The sequence below is a fragment of the Aptenodytes patagonicus genome, chromosome 3 (assembly GCF_965638725.1).
Source record: "Aptenodytes patagonicus chromosome 3, bAptPat1.pri.cur, whole genome shotgun sequence".
Lineage (NCBI taxonomy): Eukaryota > Metazoa > Chordata > Aves > Sphenisciformes > Spheniscidae > Aptenodytes > Aptenodytes patagonicus.
In genome coordinates, this window is record NC_134951.1 from 39,946,982 (window position 1) to 39,970,170 (window position 23,189).

Genomic DNA, 23,189 nt, shown 5'->3' on the forward strand with positions numbered 1-23,189 from the left:
CTGAGTTATAGGTACTATTGCAGAATGATGTCAACCTGTGTGCCTTCTGGATTCAAATGGGTAAAAAGAAGAGAAGATTAAGAACATTTTTTTTAGGACGTGGGTTCATAATCTGTTCTTTCAAAGCTACAACATTTTATCTTTCTGTAGCTTTTCAAGCCTGTTATTCATCACATCCTGTACTGTCCTTCCTGCTAATGCTCTAGCAGGAACACCTCTTTGCCAATATAAAGCAGAAGAGTTTCAAAAGTTCCTTGAAGAAATTCAGATTTCCAAACTGAAATTTGCCCCTTTTATCTGCTGGGAGGAGGGCTGCCATGCTGGTTATTGTTTTTTTCCAGCCTGCCTTGCCTATGGGTATGTAACCAGCAGACATTTCTGGATAGGCATTCCAGGATTTCCTAACAAATGCTGTGATATTTCAGCTCCTCACAAGCCTTCTAATTTCCCTTCAGCTCCAGGAAATTCCTGTAGTTTGTCTCGAGTGACTGATTTGTTAATTTCTTACTGCACAGGCAATTCCCTTAAAGATAACTGCAATGTTCTTGCAGTGCTTTCTACCAAGACCTAAATGTAATGTCAGTGTGGCACTGCCAGTCGTACAAGGTTCAGTCTCCTAATATCTGTATGAGGGTTAGGTTTATAGCCTCGTATCTCTGTGGTATTTAGGAGCACAGGGTACAGACAGACGTGGTTTGGGGGACCTCACACGGGTGGTTTACTAATTCAGTGCAAAGTCAGGTGGGTTAATTTAAATCACCACTTCAAACATTTGTTCTATCCACATGTCATTTATCAAACAGGTTGATACAGCTAAGGGCGTCAGACAGTCCATGAATTCCTATTCCAACCTCTTCAATGATTTCTGGTTAAAATTCAAGGTTAGCTATAACATGATTCTTGGCATCAGCTATAACTGGGGAATCTATCAGTATAGTGCTGTGAATTACTTAGAACTGAATTTTTTTACTGGTCATCTCAAAGTGGATTCCTAGTCTTGTTAACACTTGCTCCAGATCTTTTGCATTAGATTTCATTAGTGACAATGCAAGTTATTCCAAAATGCATAATTCACAAAATTCTTGTCATACTATTAGTACTTTAGAGATCACTAAGTGATAAAAACTTAGGTCAGTGGAGATGCTTTGTTTCTCCCTTTTAGACATTGTCCTGTGGCCTTTCAATGCCACCTGAACAAGCATAAAATAGGATTTAAAAAGAAATTCTATTTATTTAGATTTCTAACTGGTTCATTAAATGTAATCATATGGTTCAGGAGAAGAACTGGAGATTTCTGAGGAAATTTTTCTTAAGAGAAAAAATATCAACAAACAATCTTCCTATAGGTTTTAATAAGAAAGTTTCCACCTCAGCCAGAAAGAAACAGAGAAAGGACCCCTATCCCAAAGCTGAGTTTCATATCACTAGCATGAAAGAGTATGGCACAGCAGCAGTTTCGAAACAGATCCTGCACAGTGCAAGAGAGTTTATGCTCTGGTGCACTGGCTGCTTTTTGATGGCCCTTATGTGAAGGGTGTGTTGCTTTTTGTTTCAGAAAAATCTTGGCTTTGTCTCGAGATAAAATGCATACATATATATTTTATAAGCTGGACTTTTGTCCAGCTCCACTCAGAAGACCATAGTGTGACATTGGAGGAAAATGGATACCTTGTATCCAGAATTCCTCAATTTTGATCATAACAGACATAATTTTATTTAGTCCATTCAAAGCAATGTAGCATGCCAGGGCTGAACAGCAGAAAAAAATCTTTCAGTCACTGAACCGTTGCTTTTCTTTCTTTTTTTTTTTTTTTATTTTTTAAGAATGTGTCAGAAGTGGTCTGATCAAAACATTTCAAATTAACTTGATACAGTATTTTTTGAAACTAACGTCTTTTATTAAAAAATAAATGAGTGGAAACTTTTCATGTTCCTGGATGTGTGGGAAAGGTTTTGGGACAGGGTCAGAGTTAAGGTTGTTAATTTCCTTCATTATTGTTTCTGGACATTCAATTTTCAAAAGTAAAATATGATACTTTTTTAAAGACCTGTTTTTTTTGCCTGAGAAATTTTCTTGCACTACAGCCTCTGTGTGTTTATTTTATGAATTATTACATAATTGAAAGTTAAGTTGTTTGTAAATTATTTGCTTGGCCTGATGCAGACTTATTAATGTTTCCCAGTGCCAGAAGAGAAGTGGAGCACGCACCTTGCATGCCGTCCCAGAGAGCCCTCCATGCGGCTGCCTCTGCTGATGGGAATCTGGCATATGCTCCTCCTGCACCTGCTGCTTTGCTGTTGCTCAGGGACATATTGTTGCTCTCACATCATCTGCTTCTGATCTGTTTTCAACATCTGCCAAAAACCCAAGGACACATGCAAGCTTTTCTGTAGTGGAATGGAAGCAAATACATTTTCTTTCACGTGCAAAATGTGCCCGTGCACAAGAATTATCAAGTACCATACTCTGTGTTACCATAAGCAGATCCTTCTTGGGAGAACTTTGAAATCAGATCTGGTCTGGCATCAAGACCTTATAAACTGGAGTTTTTCCATTGATCCTGATGGCTTCTGAATGAGGCCCCATCAAAGAAACTGGCATATGTTCAAACGGTCTCTCATGAAAAACAGAGGCATTTCCAAGGCAGCTGCTACCATTCACGTGCAGTCTTGTCTGAGTCAGGAGAGTAGCTTCTCTGGAGACAAGCCTATGGAAAAGAAGAAAGATAAGAAATGAGGCAGGAAAACACAGTATGATAACAGCACAATCAATACAACCAAAATTTAAGAACTACCACCAAATTGTTGGATCTTCACCAAAAGTAAATGTAGTTGCCATTTAGTGTTTTTGCTTTATATTTTTAGTTTTTGCTGTTGACTATAAGGGTATAGATAGAAACTCAAACTTAGTACTGTCCCTTAGCCCTGCCACTTTCCAAATATATGCACCATCCTGGTGCTGATGGTAGAAAATAAAATAACTCTTATGGTAACAATGTGTTTTTTCTCTGCGTGGTATAGTCATGAGTATCTTACTTTGAACCAATTTGTAATAGAAGTAGTGAAAAAGCGCCTTTGGAGGGACCTATTAGCACGCTGAATGACATAAATTATTCTGAACGTCAGACGTTAAGCACTCTGCACAGTGGTATAGGCAGCTGTCACTGGGTTATGTCAAAGCAAAGTGCTCAGTGGAGGTCCTCTTAGGTCCACCCTCACTCTACACTGTGACAAGCCAGAGAAAAGTGTGCTAAAACATTAATGAATGTTTTCACCTACCAACATAAATCACCTTTCATAGAAAATTTTTCTCAGGGCTTTTTTCTTTAGGATTAAACCTCCTTCCAAAAAGCAGTAGGGAATACCTTCCACAAAAAGATTAGTTAGAGAAATTAAACCATTCTTTGTAATGCACACCACAGAAATTGTCATGCTATGAGTAACTGAACATTCAATTACATGCCATGAGAGTATCGTGGCATTACGAAACATTCAGGATAAAGCCATTTTCCCCTCAAAATTATTGAAGCCAAGATTACAACTGATTCTACCTGGGCACCTGAAGGGAAGAGATAATAGCTATCTATTTGGCATATCCATGATAAGGGGATGCTCTGTTTAAATAGAAAACCTGTGCTCTCCTCACTGCTTGCTTAATGTGAAATCTGAGTGGGCTTTTGAAACATAGAAGACTGCTAGTAACAGTATGGGTTGAAATTATTTTAACTATAAGACGATTGCTTATAGCACTCAGTTTTAAACTGAGTAGAAATCAAATGAAGTCTAATGAATATCTTTGCTCTCAATATAATCAAACAGCTGTCAATAAAATAAATAACCATGATTTTGTACATTTATGTGTGTTTGTGTGTGTATACACAGTCCACATATTTTATATAGACCAAAAATCACAATGTGCAAGTGCAAGTGAGTGTCCAAAAGTCTAAATGCTCCAATCCCTTCCATGAAAACTCTAATGTGTTTCACAGAAATGAAAAGTGTGATGATGGACATTTAACCAGTATGACCGATATAATGGTACATGGCAACAGTGAAAAGAGAAATAATAATAAAATTTTACTTGAGAAAGTAATGATATGCTTTAGTCCAGGGGATTGCAAACTTTTCTCCCTCTGTGTGTTACCACCAGCAGCAGTGACACAGATCACTTGTAGCAATGTCCAGAGCAGCAGCTAGGAAACATGCTTGCCAGAACACAAACTGCAGGGAAACTTTGGAAGAGGTGCTAATATGTCCTCTTGGTGCCCATGGCAGGAATCCAGCTTACATTTGCAGCAATGCTCTAAAAAAACTGCCTTAAACGATATCTCATATATTTTATCCACACAAGGATGAAATCTGTTCTAGTTCTTATCTAGCCTGCAAGACATGAAACAGTCTCAGGCAGGCTGATAAATTGCTGGGATGATACCTAACAGAAAGCAATGTACAAACAAAATATCTGGCATTAAAATATGAAAGAAATGAGCACGGATCTCTGGAGTTGTGGACCTTTAGCAGTTCTCTCCTATGCAAAAGCCTTTCTCTCTTGTATTTGCAGGACTTCTGAATTTTCAAGATATTAATTCCAGAAAACCAGCACCTCATGGATGGGAACAGCTCTGCGCACTGCCACAAGAATATTCTCACTTGCTCCGTCTTTTTCTCTTATGCGTATGCACACATGCACACACAGGCACAAGGGTCAGTTTTACAAGAGCTAAGAGGTTACAGTACCCCTTTACGCAGAGCCAAGTTTGGGTACATTTGAACAAATAATCCTGTCTAGCCTTTATTTCTTCTCACTTCCCACCTTTACGGGGAAGTGGTGTCATGCATAATGTCACCAGACACTGTCTTTAAATGTCCTTTGGCATTTTAAAATATGCTGAAATCCCTCTGCAGATATGTTACAGCCTTTAAAGTAGTTATTGGGGAAGATACACAAGGCTTTTTTTGTGCTCAGCAATATCCTTATTTCTGGCTGGCCTAAAGACCAGCGCTGTGGAAAGGAACGTCATGCAAGAAAGTTTGAAAACAGCTAGGAGGAACACAGCGTTCCAAGCCTGAATATCTCCAAAAATACCTCTAAAGCAGCTTAGCATGAGTGAGAGTTAAAAGAATGAGCAAAGAGGAGTGACTGGCTGAAGGAGTGAGTTTTTCCAGACAATTAAGAGAAATATAACTAGTGTTTGTTTGTTTTTCAAAGAAAAATCCCACACAGTATCTGAAAGCCAGACACCCTCATAAAGAGACCCACATAAATCACTCTCCTCCCCTCTCCCTGTCTCTGCGCGGTGATCGCTGCCCAGAGGGACAGACAGCTCCTCTTCTCCTCCTCCTGTATGGGCCTCTGAGCTGCGTCTCTGCTGGAGCTGTTTGTCTGCAGTGATTCATCCCAGGATGTGAACCAGGAAAAGCAGGCTAAACTGTCTCTCCTGCTAGGAGGGAGGGGAAAAAAGCGACCCACGTGTTCCCAAAGCATGTATGTGTCTCGTTCTCTCTGAAAGGGAGAAATAACTGCAGGGCTGGATTTCTGGGTTTCAGAAGACCACAGAATTTGAAACATCAGGGATGTTTTCAATAAACACCGTAGATGTTTGGCTCATAACCTTGTTCAGATTATGCGTTTCAGTCTGCATGCTGCGGAAATCTGTCTCTGCAACATATGTCAGCAACCTGAGCAACTTTCTCAGTGCTGGAACAACATGAAATCTACTGCTCTCCCTTCATCTTGCTGCTGGCATCCATGACTCTCATTTGCCTTAATTCACCAGACTGGAAGGGGAGGCAAGGGGAGGGGGAAGAGGTAGCCGAAGGGTTGGCCTGGTGCATGCGCTCCTGAGGCTTCAATGGATGCATAAACTTCTTGGAGCAGATTCTCCCATCTCTTTCCTTGTCTTTGCTCCACTGTCTTCCTTTACCCATGCTGGAGCATGACAGGACTCCTGATATTTAAGAACTCAAACAAACCAAGAAATTTGTACTTTTTTGTCTTATTCCCCCAATTCCTGCTCTTCCCTCGGAAAACCTTTACTTCATCTAAGCTAACACTGAGGTCTTCTCATGATAGCCATAGCAGGCTTCAGCTAAAACAAAAGTAAAACAAAATAAAACCTCCGCACATTTCTTTCACTAGCTTCTTTCATCTGTCTGTACTGTACCTGCTTCTAAGTTTAGGACTCACCTTGCTTGGTGAGAAAAAGCTTCTTGTGAAGGATGTGCCGAGGAATCATTGTCCGAGAGCTACCCCTCTGTGATGTCAAAGCCTGGAAGCTTAAACCTGTTGAATCTGTATCTAACAAAGTATTGATAAACAGTGGTCCCTGATGGGAGAAATTGCCATGCAAGCCATTCAGAGACTGCAAGAAAAATGCAAGAATGTGTATTAGTAGCTTATCTACCAAAGCTAGGGGCAAATATAAAAATAACAGCAAAACTCTTCAGCAGGGATGAAAAGCACTTAGCTGTTGGAACGGAATGCGGTTTGCAAGGGCATTTTGAAACTCGATGAGATAATGCCAAATAGTAGCACATTACTGGTTACCCACTGGGTAGCCATGTTAATCTTATACAGAAAAAGGGTTAAATTTTCTGCTACTTGAGATTGGCCTGACTGTATTTTTACTTTTGAAAGCACCATAAGCAGAAGATATAATAAAAAGGAGTTCTTTTAACTTTAAACTACTGAACAATGGTTTGGCATCTGACAGAGGTACAAAGATATTCCAGTTTTAAATTAAAGTGCAGTGGAGCTGGGGCTTTGCCTGCAGCAATTATTTATATATCAATAAAGTAACCAGTAACATTAGTAAGCTGTTATATAAGAAATAAATGATTTTTGCACAGTTCGTTTTGAAACTACAAGGCAAAGTTAAGATGACTTTACAGGATGACGAGGACATACCCCCCCCTTCGCCCCCCATATTTGACTTCATTCTTTTGTGCATCACCTGACAGTAAAGGTACAGAGACTCAAAGCATCATCTGCTTTTCATCTGGAGAGAGAATGCCAGCACAGAGCCAGTTAGCCACAACTTGGAGACAACCCCCCTGCCACACACACCATTGACTGAACACAGATATGCCACTGTATGACATACTGGAGGAGAAAGGGAGTACACATAGTAACTTTTAGAAGCATAAGGTTAACCTGTTATACTCAGCTGTGGAAATTATAAAGTGATTCAGAAGGAGCTGCCAGTTGCACTATAGAAAATCTGGAGTTCCTCCACTTTTACAGTGAGGGAACTGTGTGCAGACTTGGCAGGCGCCTGCACTTTCACATGCAGGAACAGGGGAGCTCTAAGCCCAAGTCTGAAGATAATCACTGTGTGGAGACTGGAAATTGCTAATTACTGCAATATATAAGTTGATGGACTTTTTTGCTGCAGCTTCAAGACAACAATAAACGTGTAGAAGGCCTTTTCCCATTCCCCTCTGTATTACTGTTAATTTCACAGTCACAAATTTCAGAACATTTTCTTTCTTTCTTAATTTGTTATCACTCCCTAAGTGCCCTTCTCATGGTGACCCACAATGCCTGCAACTTTCACAGGATTAATTAAAAGGCAAGTGTGTGGTTTGCTAAACATAATGAGGAGTTCTACGCATAAGTCAGGATCACTATTACTTAGGGCTAGCTAGAAGAGTCTGCCAATTTTTAATTTATAAAACCATAAAATACGGCTTATGTGCCTCACTATAACTGCTCTGTATCTAGTAAATCCTGTTAATGTTTGTGGGTGTGTACCATTTAGATCCATTATCTCCTTAAACTGGAATTCATACAAATTCCAAGGACTAGTGTTCCTGTCTGCTGCCAGGGGTGATATTTGGCATGCATTTTTCACTGTGTTGCTTTATGAAATGACAAGTGGAATTTCAAACCTTATAAATATATTCCAGAATTAACGGCTGTCTCAGGAAAAGAACCTGACAGACTTTGACTATAATTTGGGGGGAACAAGTAGCTGGCTAGCAGTACAAAGCAATGCCATAAATCAATAATATATGATTGTGTAGTGGATCCATCTATATTTCATCTGAAATCTCCACTTCCCAAAGAGGAATAAAGCTGTTTTTGATTGCAGTATGGACAGCAAGGGAGCTGCTAGTGTGCAAGAACAGGGGAAAGGTGATGGAGGCTAGGTTTGGGATCTTTTCCTGGGGAGGTGGCATGTGAGGGAGAAAAGGATAAATTGACTCCATTCCCTGTGTTTGAAAATGGCCCAGCATTGAGCCAGGGACTGCCATCACCAGGGAGTGCATCTGCGGCCACCTGTGGTGGTCTCTGAGCAACAGCAGTTCAGGAAGCCTTGTGTGATGATTTACCACCATGAGTTTCAGGTAGCCGCCTTGGCCAGAAAAGGGAGCTGGAGGGTATACTCATAGCAGAACTGTAACATAGTGTCCTACAGAAAGACAAAGCTAGGGCTTGCTTTTTCTGGCAATGAAAGTATTGTATTTCAGATTCCATAAAACTAGTCTTCCCAGTTGTCATGGAAACTGTCCTGGGACAGGTCCATTGGTGGTACCTTGGGGTCAACACTCCTCACCGCCTACCATGGTTTAGCCTTAACGTGCCCTCGGGTGAGTTGTGAGAAGGGTCCTAGGGAAACCTGGGCTCCATCTATATCAGTAATTAACTACTGGCCCTGAGGCCAGCTGGCCACAGACATACTATTAAACACCCTTATCCACCAAAATAGGGCAGCCAGACACGAACTGCTGATTGGAAATGGTCTCTGGCCTGTGCTAAATCTGAAACCATGTCTAGAAGTAGTTTGGGAGAGTGCTTGTTGGTTTGGGCCAGAAACCATGTCAGAGATGTAATGATTTAATGGCATAGGTGCTCGAATGCAGGTGCCGGAATCTTTGGACCTGGTGGATTCACTGATATGTTTGTGCCCACATGGCCTTTGCAGCACTGCCTGGTGCGCACCACCTGTGAGTGTCTCTTCCAAGGCATGGCCCCTGCTACCCCCACACCTGGCTCCACCGTGTCGCCAGCACCACTGCATCCTCCAAGCCATGACAGCTGACCTGCTGCTGTTTCAACGACCCTGGAGAGGGGCTCCAGGCCCTGCACAAGGGCTGTACCCCTGACATTCACCAGAGAATGACCTATGACTCTTGCTCAGATGTTTCCAACTGAACACCATATCCAGTTTGCCAGCAAAGCCAGCCTGCCTAACAACAAAATACAAAAAATCTCATACATGGGCTCCTTCCACAGCAAACCCAGGCAGCCCGCTCTGCTGGGTTCACTCGTAACCGATGCAGTTTTATACCCTGAAAGCAGATTCCCAAGCATTATTGATCAACCTTCCCCCGCCCACCAGTCCAACTAGCCAAGCACCGTTTCTGAGCAGGTTCTGCACACAGCAAGGGCACACAAACCAAATACCACATAGGTGGAGAGAAATCAAACAACACTGATGATATTCCCATTTAAAAGAGAAAAAAAAATGATCTCTGTGATACCTTGACCTTACCACTGTCCTCCAACACATTCTACTCTTCCCTCCCTGCTCCTCTTCCCCTGCCACTCTTTTCACCTCTGGCCTGGAGTGCCAGAGTGCCAAGGGGTATGTGCAGTGTGAGTGTGTGTGCAGGGGGAGGTAGGGCATAACCCATGTAAAAGGCCAACAGCTGACTACCCAAGCTGATGAACAAAGTCAGAAACATTGTTCAGAGCATTCAGGGCTCACCTATCTGTCTTTGGTGTATGTTCCAATTCACACAAAATTCCCAGACACCTAAGATGGCACTGTCTCTTCATAGATAGTGCTGCAAGGGACACAGAGAGCATCTTGCATGGGATCTGGGCACGGAAGAGAGAGCAGATGGGACAGGCTTGATGTGGAATGTGAATGTTTTTTGAGCCAAGTCCATAACCACTTGTGTGTGTAAAGTTTGGGTCATCCTGCCAGAATAAGAAAATAAAATTACCCCGTTGGATGAGTGGAAAGGTCCATCCAGTGTCAGCAGTGGCAGTAGAGGAAGCTAGTTAGGGAGAGCACGTGAACTTCACCAACCTCTGTCGCCTGTCCCCCTGGGACCTCCTCAGGACCAAGATTTTAACTCCAGTCAACCATGTCTTTTTGAATATGTCTCTAAGCCTCTTTGCATATCTTGTCCTTACCTTTACCTTTCCTCAATAGGGGTTTTATTGTTAGATTTTGTCATGAGACAGACCTATATTAAGGGAAGTCTGCTGTTAGCTTTTGGACTGGGACTAAGATGAACTTTGATGGTCACCAGAAACCAAAATAAGGACATATATTTGAATGTTAGGTCAGTTCTGAATGTTGCTCGACTCACGAACATGGGCATGTGCCCATGCACCAAATTACTCACAGAGAAAAAGATGTGCAACTTTTTAATGCAGAATGGTAGAATAATAAATTAGAAAAAATTATTATATGCTATCTAACTGATGATTAATAAATGTCTAAAATACATTTTCCAAAAATACCAAAGCAGCAACATAGCTTCTGTTTTTTGGAATAGATAAAAAGTATTTATGATTTAAGAAAAACAGTATGGAAAAAAGCAAATATTATACAATTAAATACTAATTTCTATTCAGGAATTTGCTGCTCCTGCCACTGTTTAAGTCTGGAACATTTCACCTTCAATAAATATTTCTATTCGTACGTGGTCTTCTGGAACAGTCCCAGTTTAAATGAAAAGACCAACTTCTTCTAGATTGCCACCTCATTTATACAAGGCTGTCTGGAAAAAGTAAACTGGATGAGTTTGGCCTCATTTTTCTAATCCTTAATTATGCAGCAATACACATTTACATATTAGTTCAAGAGGGCTTTTTCAGGAGTAGCCTGTGAAGAAAGGAAGAACAGCTCTGAGCATTTTTGCTTTGCCAATTTCCTTTAAAAAAAAAGAAAGAGTAGAAGTGCTCAGAAAATTCCTGCAATTTGCATCCAGGTGTCATGAACTCAGATAACCCTTTGGAAGATCCATTTTTAAAACATAACTTTAAAAGAAAAATTATCTGTCCTCTCTTTGTTTTTCCCTAGATGTTAGAATGTGAAAGCATTATTTTTAATGTTTTCTGGAAAACACAAAAGCATGTGTGAGAAAGTTGAGCACGGGGAGTTGGGATTTTCAGACCTAAGAAATGAACGGATGCTTGAGTTTCTTCTTAATTTTGTTTTTTTAAAAATAAAAAAATTAACATTAAGGAATAGGAAAATTTCAGTGATGACACTTGAAAACAGACAAGATGAACCACTGAGCTCGAAGGGTAGATACCAGTGGTACAAGGTCCAAGTGGTAGGTGGGTACTGGTCGTGTTCCTCAGGAACTGATCTGGGGCTGATAAATGTTTAAGTGCACCCTCAGTAAGTTAATTCACAAACAAAATCCAGATGAATGGAACTGTCAGTAAACTGGAGGGCATGGCTGCAACTCAGACAAATGTCATCAAGCTGGAGAAATGGGCTGACAGGAACCTCATGAGGATCAATGAAAGGAAATGCAAAATCCTGCCCCTGGGGAGAAATAACCATAAGCACCAGTACAGGCTCAGGGCTAACCAGCTGGAAAGCAGCTTGGCAGAAAAGGACCTGGGACTCCTGGTGGACAACCAGTTGACCATGAGCCAGCAATGTGCCCTTCCAGTGCTGAAAGCCAACTGCATATCAGGCTGCAGGGGGGACACCAATACCTGCCAGCTGAGGGAGGGGATCCTTCCCCTCTGGTCAGCGCTGATGGCATACATCTGGAGTGCTCAGTCCAGGTTTGGGGGCCCAAGTGCAAGAGAGACATGGACATACTAGAGACAGTTCAGTGGAGGGCCATCCAGAAGTTGGGACACTGGAGCACATGATGCATGAGGAGACACTGAGAAATGTTGGCTTGTTCAGCCTGGAAAAAAGGGTTCAAGGGAGATTTCATTGCAGTCTTCCACAGCCTGAATGGGAGGTATAGAGAAGTCAGAGCCAGGCTGCTCTTGGAGATGCAAAGCAAAAGGGCAAGGGACAGCAGACCCAAGTAGAAGCAAGCAAAATTTTGACTCTATATAAGGAAAAAATCGTTCACCATGAAGGCGGTCAAACAATGTAACAGGTTACCTGAAGAGATGTGGGGCATCTCCATACCTGCAGGCATTCAGTACTCAACTGGACACAGCTCTGAGGAATTTACTGTAATTTTGAAGTTGTCCCTGCTTTGAATAAGGGATTGGGCCAGATAACCTCCAGAGGTCCCTTCCGGTTCTTTGTATGTTAGCTTGTTAGTCATAATGACTATATCTTCATGAAAACTCAGATTACATTACATATAATAGTTTTACTAACTGGTAATGCTTACAAGACAGAAAAGGAAGATGGGGTTAAGAAGAAGAATTGCACAGAATATGTCCTCAATGAGTACACAGAATTCTGTACTATACATGGGAGAGAAAGAGGGGTAGTAGGCATTTATAAAACAATATCAGGGATCAGACTCGTGCATGTGTGAGGATGCCTTGTCAAAAAGGTAAGCAGGAGGGGTGTGTGGGGTAGGTGATTGTTCCTATGGGCTGAATTCAGTCCATAGTTGGGTGCATGCTATCTAGGCTGTTTGCAGGTGACATATCACCAAAATATCAAAATACAGTTCTGGCTTACCTTTAATCTAGATGTAATCACAGAATGTGCCCCAAACATTGTAAATCTCATTTCTGAATTGAGCCTCTTGTGGCTTTTCTGTGCTTATTCTGATACTTCATATGCTTTACAGTTACCCTTTACATAATGGGGAACCTTCATCAAATGCTGATGTAATTACCATTAGGAGTATAAACAATTTCTGAATCAAAGTCAAAGGTCTCATTTTCCTAAGCAGTTGCTAGGGGAAGAGATTATTTTAAGCTTTGAAACATATTTTCCAATTTCCTGGGTCTGTAGTTTTCACGAAGTATGTAAATGTTAAACAAGTACAAATTAATTCTCTGACAGCCTGTCTTAGCAGAAAGTAAATCCGTTAAAGCTTATGTAAAAAGAAAGACCGGTGGTCTTCATGCAAACTATCAATATTAATTAAAGGTCTCTCCTCATTTTATATGGTGTTTGTCTCCAGCTGTCTGAATAATATTAGCAAAGTTGTTTTCCCTTCCCTTCCCTTCCCTTCCCTTCCCTTCCCTTCCCTTCCCTTCCCTTCCCTTCCCTTCCCTTCCCTTCCCTTCCCTTCCCTTCCCTTCCCTTCCCTTCCCTTCCTCTTTCCCCCTTCCCCTACCTAAGGCATGAGGAAAAAAGGTTTTAAACAGTGTTGGTAGGGTAAGGTGCTGCATTCTTGTAGAAGAAAAGAGTTCTTACAAAATTAATGTTATTATAATTTAAAATCTTCTTTAAGATGACATATTCAGTCATTAATAATCTTCTACCCATGAAACTGACCTGTTTTGGTTTAGACCTTTCACTTGTTTAAAAAAAAAAGTATTTTTTTTTCATTTAAATGTGGTTATCTGAGCCACAGGTAACTTTAACAGAGACGTGAAAGCTACCTAACTTTTAAAACAAGAACCACGAATCCAGTATGTCATTCTATAGGTAAAGTGTATATACAGAATGTGGAGATGTATTGAAAAAATACTTCACACGCACTTTTTTTCATCCTTACTTTGCCTTTCCTAGTTTTTCTGGCTTATGGCCAAGTTGTCTTTTAACAAATGTAAAGTCTAGTTTTCACTGATTCTTCTCAGTTTTTGGCAAAAGAATCCTATTCTGATTTCCACACCAGTGTGCAGGGCTAGTCTTTTGTCCTGGCTTTATAATTGGAAATGTGAGACTGAACTGAAAAAAAGTGACTTAATTGACTTTTAAGAATAAAATTACTTATTCTTAAAATCTCCGTTTTTTTCCTCCCCTTTTCTTTCCCTCACTGTTAAAAAAAAAAAAAATACAAGGAGATAAACAGATTTCTGATAGTTGTTCTCGCTTAAACTCATCAACCTCTTTCTTTTTTAATCAGCTAATGCAGTATGCTGAAGCCATAGTGCTGATTAGTCAGTGCATTGTGACTTCAGATTGTAGTTCACTCCGGGCAGATTTTTCAGAGAGGAGGTATTTCTGAAAATGTGAATCTTTACAGCAAGCAGAGACAGGGCAGGGCCACGGAGTTCAGATCCAGACATGCATTACAGCATGAGTGGCTGACCTAGTTAAGCCTCACGAAAGAGATCTGTCAGCTGGAAAAACTGCTCTCAGGGTCTGATAAAATGCTCATGAACAACCAAGGGTGCTTTGAATGCTGTCAGTGGATCACTCGCTGGTTTTTGAAATTGAGAAAAATTCTGAATCAGGGTCACTGCTAAGCTCTACGAGCACAGAATCAGCACTGCCAGGAATTAGTGGGGAAGCAGGAAAGTGCTGCCTGCTTCTTGGGAAGCACTGCCGTTATACTTTGCAGTGATTGAATCTTCGGAAAATTTTATTAATAGCATGTTTACTATTGCAGATCATGCAAATACTCTGAAAACCAAGTGCTTATTAGATGACTTGGCTTTGCAAATCTTATCTCAGAATATCATAAGAAAGGTGGTAGGATAGTGGAACTATATTCAAAATGTAATTTTCTAATGAGTTAAAGAAAGGAAAAAGAAGGCTAAATTTTTCTTTGATAATGTATTAAGATTTTTTTGTTCGTTAAAATTGTTTATAAAGTAGTATTTTCATTATTAATGGAGAAAAACACTTTCTTCTTACTCTTTAAAACCTGTTTTTTCCATCAGAGAAAGAAGCAGTGAGTTAGAAAGTAAGACACTGAAAGAAACAAAAATTGTTTCTCTGTGTTTTCCCACTAGAAAAACAGAAGAATTAAGAAAAATGTGTTTGAAATATTGCGTATTACTCTAATTTCTAGGTTTTGGTTTTGCCCTTCCTTATATATACTACATTTTCTGAGATGAAAGAAGTGAAGAAGAACAAATCTTTAAGGTAAACTATTCAAGTCCATTACAAAGAAAAAATTTGAAAATAGTGGCAAATATTTTTGTGAAAATTTTGGAAAAATGATGATTTTAATTTAAAATGAAATGCAAATGTTTCTTTAAAATTCTTATTCTTTGGATTAGAAAAATATAACTAGCATTTAGTCAAGTTATTGGAATTCTTGTTTCTTACTATCTAAATACATGTATATATGTATTTTTATGAATATGTGCATGTGTATATATATGTATATAAGTATGTATATTTGTATGTATATATAACAATAGTTTCTATGTTGTGCTTTCCAATTTTTTGTTTGCACGTAGAGTCAGAAGCAGGATAATGAAAAATCGGTCCAGCCTAAATGAGTAATGGTCCCAACTGTAGCTCAGCCTGGGAACAAAATTAAGTAGAAGTGATTCAGTGAAGTCAGCTTTGATGTAATCTGATAGATCCCAGCTTAACGGCTACCTTTTATCTCGGGACTAACAAGATGGTTGCTCCTCATTACCGAGCCTTCCTTTCATACTCTTAAAATATTGGAATTACATTAGCAGGTGTCCACTTCTTTGAAATGTCCCTAGTTTTGCCTGATAAGTGTACAATTGGGAGTTACTCCAAGAAAGCTCCTCTTCCCTTAACGATAATTGCAAAAGAGCATCATGAGTGCTAGCATGAATACCTGTCCCTGCCCACGGCAGGGGGGTTGGACTAGATGACCTTTAAAGGTCCCTTCCAACCCAAACTATTCTATGACTCTATGATATTCTGAGGAATGTTTTGCAGCAGAAGTGTTCTTACAGTTGTTCTTATCGTAGAACATGGTAAAAGACTCCTGTTTTACCAGCCTTAGATTACTCCTTAGAGGACATCAATTAATAGGTAAGCATGACGGGCATCTGGATTAGACTACGATTAAACTTTCCATTTCCTGTTTCAAAGTTAACACAGATGTTGTAACTTATTTGCCTTATCCTTTAGGGCAATGAAACTACTCATTGCAGAGGTGATAGGAAACAAACCAAATTTCTTGCCTGGGAAAAAGCTTTGAGAATAACAGAAACTAGTCATGAAAAATATTAATTACATCTATTTCCCGTTCCAAGGAGAACATTTTTTAATGTTTTTCAAGTTTAATTGGACATGTCCCAGACACTGAAGTTTCCCCCTCTGCCCCTAGGAGATTTTTCTACTGTGTAACAAATCTCATTATCAGGATGTTTTACCAGCCTAAACTCCCTGTCTTCCTTTCATCCCGTTTCTCCTGTTAAACACTATTTCCAGCCACATTTGCAAGAAAGTGTTTAGTGTGCAGTGGCTGCGAGTGATTAAACATGAGAAGAGCCATAAATACCAATAATAGACAGTAAAGTCTATCCTACTACTTTCTCATTTTCTGAGATGCTTTTGGTCCTAACGCTTAATTGCAGCTGACATTTAGACAGAGCCACATTTTAAACCTTGGGCAGGTAGTGAGCAGAGTCAGATTAGCAGTTCATTACCAAACCCTTCATGCTGGCATAAATCCAATAAGGCATGTTAAGGAGTTGCTATGAATTCTTAAAACCCTTCCTACCCAGATAATTACATAGCAATCATTGAAACACCACTGCTGGCGTACTCAATAGCTTATAATTTACGTCAAAGTAAAACTGTTTTAAAATAATATTTGTCAACATTTTTCACTTTCATCCTTTAATTTCCCTTCATTTTTTCTTTCTCATAAATGTGTGGTGTGACGGAAGCCGCATAATTAGTGCTGAAAGCATCAGTTTAAAAAAAGACTGCTGTTCTATTATTAACATAAACATGTGTTTCAAATGGGTAATAACTTACTGCATATCATTTTCTTCATATGTTTCCTTCTGGAGTTGAAGTCCTAAAAAGGTGAGTTCTCTATTGTCTTAGGAAGACCATTTTTAATTTCTCTTTAATTTCTCAATATAGTGATTTTCAGAACAGCTATCATTCTGCTTTACCCTACAATAAGATTCTGAGGTTTAATTTTTATTTTGAGTATATAAAGCAAAGGAATACGTACATTAATATTGACACTTTTTCTTTTGCTATAAATTAATGCAAATTGGTGCTTTTTAGATGTCAGATCTAATTAACTGTCCTTGAAAAAATGTAAAATTGAATGAACTTTTAAACATAAATTTTTCATTACTATTATCACATTTTCTGTCTTGAAGATCCACGAAAGAAAGAAAATGAGTTTATCCATTCTGATTTATTTCAGTTTAAAAATGTTTCATCCATCAGGCTGTTAGGAATTTTAGAAAGTACTTTATACCTTTTTACTCTTAGGGAAGTAAACAGAAGTAGCTGTTGAACAATGCTTCAAAGAACATGCTAGCATACTCCACCATATATGAAATTTGCTCTATGTGATGTGAAACTGGGCTCAGGCAATCATCTTCAGGATTTTTATCCCCCAGGTATTGTAAACAGATATATAACCTGAATAATATTAATAATAAAATCAAATCCTAGAGAAAACTATATATTTCATTCAAGTATATATTATGAATTTTTTTTTTTCTGATTTCACTGAAAATTCAAAGTATGAATTCCCTCCTAATCCCACAGTTTCTTGCCTCTGCCACCCAGGCCAATTATTCACACAGATTTATTTCAGAAATGTTGCAAGGGATCATCCAGACATCCAAATATGACAATGAAAAATCACAAGTGATGATAAAGAAACTTGACCTTGATTTTTCAAGGAACATGTGGTAAAAACTTAAAAGAAGATCATAGGAAATAAAAGACCTAGAGGAATTGTGCTAGGCTAGTTTTTCCCTTTTTAATTTCTGAGCCATAGGCCCTGCTTTAGGCATAATTCCTAGGAAAATTAGACTACTGTAATATTTATAACTGCCTGCAACAGATGTTGACTGCACTTTTCTCCTCTCCCATTCATACAGATGGAGCGTGCGTGCTTATGCTCCAGCATACTTGCGGAAGGAACAGTCAGATCCCCGGCACAGCCCCTTTGTCGGGAAACTCATTAAGAAGCATCACATAAGGCATCTCTTTTCCTGTGCAGACAAAGGCCCTAAGAAGTGGAAGGACTTAATCATGTGTGCATGAAGCATGAACCCTTCTCAAACACAAACACACTCCTGAATGGGGGGGGGGGGGGAATATCTAAGGTGATAATATTAAAAATAAAAAAATAGAATTTGAAGGTAGAAGTACCTGTCAGCTTCAGACTAACAGCACTTATTTCTACTTTAAAGGTCCTTTATTACAAAAGAACCACATAAAGAGACTGCGGGTGCAATCGATCTCAACATCTTTTGTTCTCTAAATTCTCTAGGCTAGATTTCTTCAAAAAACATGAAGAGAAACAGACCCATGCAGAGAGTGATTCCTGTCCCCTACCTCAGTCACCTGTCTAGGGTGTCACCTTGGGATACGATAAAATAGGAGGTTTTTACTTCCTCCCACTGACTACGAAAGAGACTCTGCTGACCACCCAAGGTTTAGATAACTGACTTTTAGACAACAGATTGATGCTATCCATTAGCATCCCTGAGAATCTGGCTTTGAAGCACAAAGGTGGCGCCTGTGTCTTCTCTCACTGCATTGCAAAGAACTTGATCACATCTCCAGATGTTTCATTAAGCCACAAGAGAGCTGATGCTCACTTTTTCAATCCTCTTCAATACAGGTAGCTTTTTTTTTTTAGCTCCTTGCAAAAGTTAACATCAAGTTCCAGGTCATACTGTCAGATATACCACACAGCAATGGACAAAGATATCGAAGACATCTCCTAAAGCATCAGGTGAGGAACAGGGTGATAGATTTAAGACGGTAGAACTTCATAGCAAAAAAGTAAAGCTACCTGTGAAAGACACGGCGGTTTCCTAGGTCCCAGTCAAGACCCAATAGGGAATTTTAGAGAAGCCATGTACTGTCACAAACCTCCTTGTCTTCTGCTTCAGTTGCAAAATAAAGGGCTGCAACTGGCCTAAAAGCATGGCAGCATGTGCATGGTAATAGCAAACCTCCAAAAACCCAAGAGCAAGAACAGTTCTCAAAAAACAGTTCTCAAAAGCAGAACCGCAGCAGGGGAGATATGAGAGTGAACCATGCAGATACATGCTGCTTGCTTGTGTAAGAGCACACCAGCTGCGCAGTGCTGCTGGTAGACACATTTTTGGTAGCAACTCGACTATCTGAGAAGCTCTACTGGGAAGCACTTGGCTTTCTCCAGAGAGGAGAAAGGTAGGGAAAAAGTGCCTTAAAATCATCTGCTACCTTTGGAATTTGGTGAAAAAGTCACATCTGGTGGGCTACTCATTTCTGCTGTCAGAACTCAAATCCTTAATGATAATTTCTTAACAAATATCAGAACATTTTTTGCCAATCTAAATAACAACTTATCAGAAAGAGGGGTGACTATAGTCTCAAGAATGGACCAGTACAAAATAGACAATCCTTTACTGATATCAGACTGACAGACAAAGAGCAGTTTATCCACACTGATGCAAGAAATAATTTATATATATATATATGTGTGTGTGTGCGCGCACGCGTGTGCACATTCTATTTACAAAACAGCTTTGGTGTTACATTATCTGGGGGTCCATCTTTTTGATTATGAACACCATTATGAAAAAAGTGCTCAGATGTTTAAGTGACTGTCATATACTTACTCTTCAGTCATTGCCAACTGGAAAAATAAGGCCAATGCTGGCACTATCCTATGTAAAGCATCACTGTATCGATGCTGAACAGCAGACAGAGAATGACACAAGAAGTTCAACAGGAGAGCAGGAATCCCATAGCCTGGCAACCTGGTGTCACTGGATCAGTCACTACAGTGCCAGAAAAGCAAATGCTGGACTTAGGACACTGAGCATCAGCTTGTCCTTATCACCACTTTTTTTCACCTCTGAATAAGGAGGTATTGAGGATGAATCCAAGTTTCAAGAAGAGGCAACCCTGGCTATGTCATTATCTGGAGCATGCTCCAAAGAGTGTACACACTATTGCAGGTATCAAGCTGAAGACTCTTGGTCAAACTGCCACATCATCCAATACCCAACCCATGGCTATGGGTACAACTGCTGTAGTGCAAGCCTGTCTAACCCGTTCATACATACTAAAGGAGATGGTGTAAGAGAAGTCGCTTTAGCACTGTAACATCTTTGTTTGACATTGATGTTTTTGCAGACATTGAAAATTGTAACTAATGCATAAATAAGTCATGCATCTGTTTCTGTGGAGATGCTTTTGATATCTCGCTCATGACTGTTTCTACAATACAATGCTAAAATCTACCAACTATTCACTAAAAATGTGAACTACTTCAATAAACTCCTACCAGTCTGTTACTGCAAGACCCTATAATGATAAAACAAACAAACAAACAAACTAAACCCAATAAGATATGCAAGATCAGTGGCTAAATACTCAGACTAGAAAACAATTGAAGAGTAATATTCACCATATGATCAAAGAATTTTATGCTTTTCTGGAACGTCATTACAAACCCTTTAGTATCATGCCTCTGAAGAGTGCAGATAGCTCCACACTGATTACTTACAAAAGGAGAAATTTTTCACAGAGGTTAGCAACATTTCTTTGGTCTTCTAATCCCAACATCAAATATTGAAAAGTAAGCTATGAAGAACAAAATAGACAAGCAGTGGAGGTTGCAGTGTAGGTAAGAGTCCCATCCTTTGGCAAATTCAAAAGTCAATGAAAATAATGAGGAAGGGGAAATTTCCTGCGAATTCTAAAATAGAAACACAAACTGGCAGATCCAAGTAGACAGACTTTTTCTGAATACTTGGAAAACTGAAGAAATGCCACTATCATTGCTATCCTTAAGTGAAAATACAAAAATCCAGGCAGACGCAATTACAGTGGCGTAATACTGCTCCTGGGCTTTGGCAAACTCATATCCAGAATACTATGTGACAGTATCCATTAAAGAAGACCTCAGACTGTGAACTACCTGCAGTATAGCTTCAGCTTCAAACGGCATGCAGCTGATCTGACATTTGCATCTCATTAGTTGCAAGCAAAGCATAGAGAACAATACCAAGACTGATGGCCAAAGAAAACTTTCCGAAGTCATGATACTATTCCATGATAAAATGTTTGGTAGGATCAATGCAGAGATAACCATAGAATCATAGAATAGTTTGGGTTGGAAGGGACCTCTAAGGGTCATCTAGTCCAACCCCCCTGCCGTGGGCAGGGACATCTTCAACTAGATCACGTTGCTCAGAGCCCCGTCCAACCTGACCTTGAAGGTTTCCAGGGATGGGGCATCCACCACCTCTCTGGGCAACCTGGGCCAGTGTTTCACCACCCTCAGCATAAAAAATTTCTTCCTTATATCTAGTCTAAATCTACCCCCCTTTAGTTTAAAGCCATTCCCCTTTGTCCTGTCGCAACAGACCCTGCTAAAAAGTTTGCCACCATCTTTTTCGGAAGCCCCCTTTAAGTACTGGAAGGCCGCAAGAAGGTCTCCCCAAAGCCTTCTCTTCTCCAGGCTGAACAACCCCAACTCTCCCAGCCTTTCTTCACAGGAGAGGTGTTCCATCCCCCTGATCATTTTCGTGGCCCTCTTCTGGACCCGCTCCAACAGGTCCGTGTCTTTCTTCTGCTGAGGGCTCCAGAGCTGGACGCAGTACTCCCGGTGGGGTCTCACCAGGGCAGAGCCGAGGGGCAGAATCCCCTCCCTCGACCTGCTGGCCACACTTCTTTTGATGCAGCCCAGGATACCATTGGCCTTCTGGGCTGTGAGCGCACATTGCTGGCTCATGTCCAGCTTTTCATCCACCAGGACCCCCAAGTCCTTCTCGGCAGGGCTGCTCTCAATCCCTTCATCCCCCAGCCTGGATTGATACCGGGGTTTGCCCCGACCCAGGTGCAGGACCCTGCACTTGGCCTTGTTGAACCTCATGAGGTTCCCACGGGCCCACTTCTCCAGCTTGTCCAGGTCCCTCTGGATGGCATCCCGTCCCTCTGGTGTGTCGACCACATCACTCAGCTTGGTGTCATCTGCAAACTTGCTGAGGGTGCACTCGATCCCACTGTCTATGGCATTGATGAAGACATTAAGCAGTACCGGTCCCAATACGGACCCCTGCAGGACGCCACTTGTCACCAATCTCCATCTGGACATTGAGCCGTTGACCACTACCCTCTGGATGCGACCATCTAACCAATTCCTCACCCACCGGACAGTCCACCCATCAAATCCATACCTCTCCAGCTTAGAGAGAAGGATGTTGTGGGGGACCGTGTCAAAGGCCTTACAGAGGTCCAGATAGATGACATCTGTAGCTCTTCCCTTGTCCACTGATGTAGTCACTCCATCATATAAGGCCACTAGGTTAGTCAGGCAGGACTTGCCCTTGGTGAAGCCATGCTGGCTGTCTCGAATCACCTCCCTTGTCCTCCATGTGCCTTAGCATAGCTTCCTGGAGGATCTGGTCCATAATCTTCCCAGGCACAGAGGTGAGACTGACTGGCCTGTAGTTCCCCGGGTCTTCCTTTTTTCCGTTTTTAAAAATGGGGGTTTTGTTTCCCCTTTTCCAGTCAGTGGGAACTTCACCGGACTGCCACGACTTCTCAAATATGATGGATAGTGGCTTAGCAACTTTGCCTGCCAGTTCCTTTAGCCTTTTTTGTCCTCCCAGAGGACAAAAAGCAGGGTTGCCTAGAGACCACTTTTTGTATACAACAGTGCTTGCTGACACAAGTGATGTCAGTACTAACATTGATGCATTTCTGATCTTTGATAGCTATTTCATTTTAAGGCACCACTAGAAACTGTGAGACAACTGTAGAGAGTGGTGTACACATTCAAACACAGAAAGACGTACAAATGTTTATGAGATGGCTTACAGAGCTAGATGAAATATATTGGCTTATGATAAAAATGAAATAAGAAAATTAAATTTAGACCTAGCCTGCAGCACGTAGCATAAATATAGGTCGAATAATTAGAATTAGCTGTATATGGCTACTGTCTTAGTAGTGAATTCACACATCAATTTCTCTTTCAGGAACGAAATGGACAAACTGCATTAGCAATACCAGATCATCTTTTGATCATTTATCAGAGAGAACTGGAAAGAAAAGAGGCATCAAATTCCAACCGAGGAATTTTTTTTTTTTTCCCAAAGAGTGATGTTATGCAAATTTTCCTACGAGCCACAGATTACTATCGAGATTGCAGGCAAAAGCTCTTTGTGATGTCCACATACCAGAGTGCACATC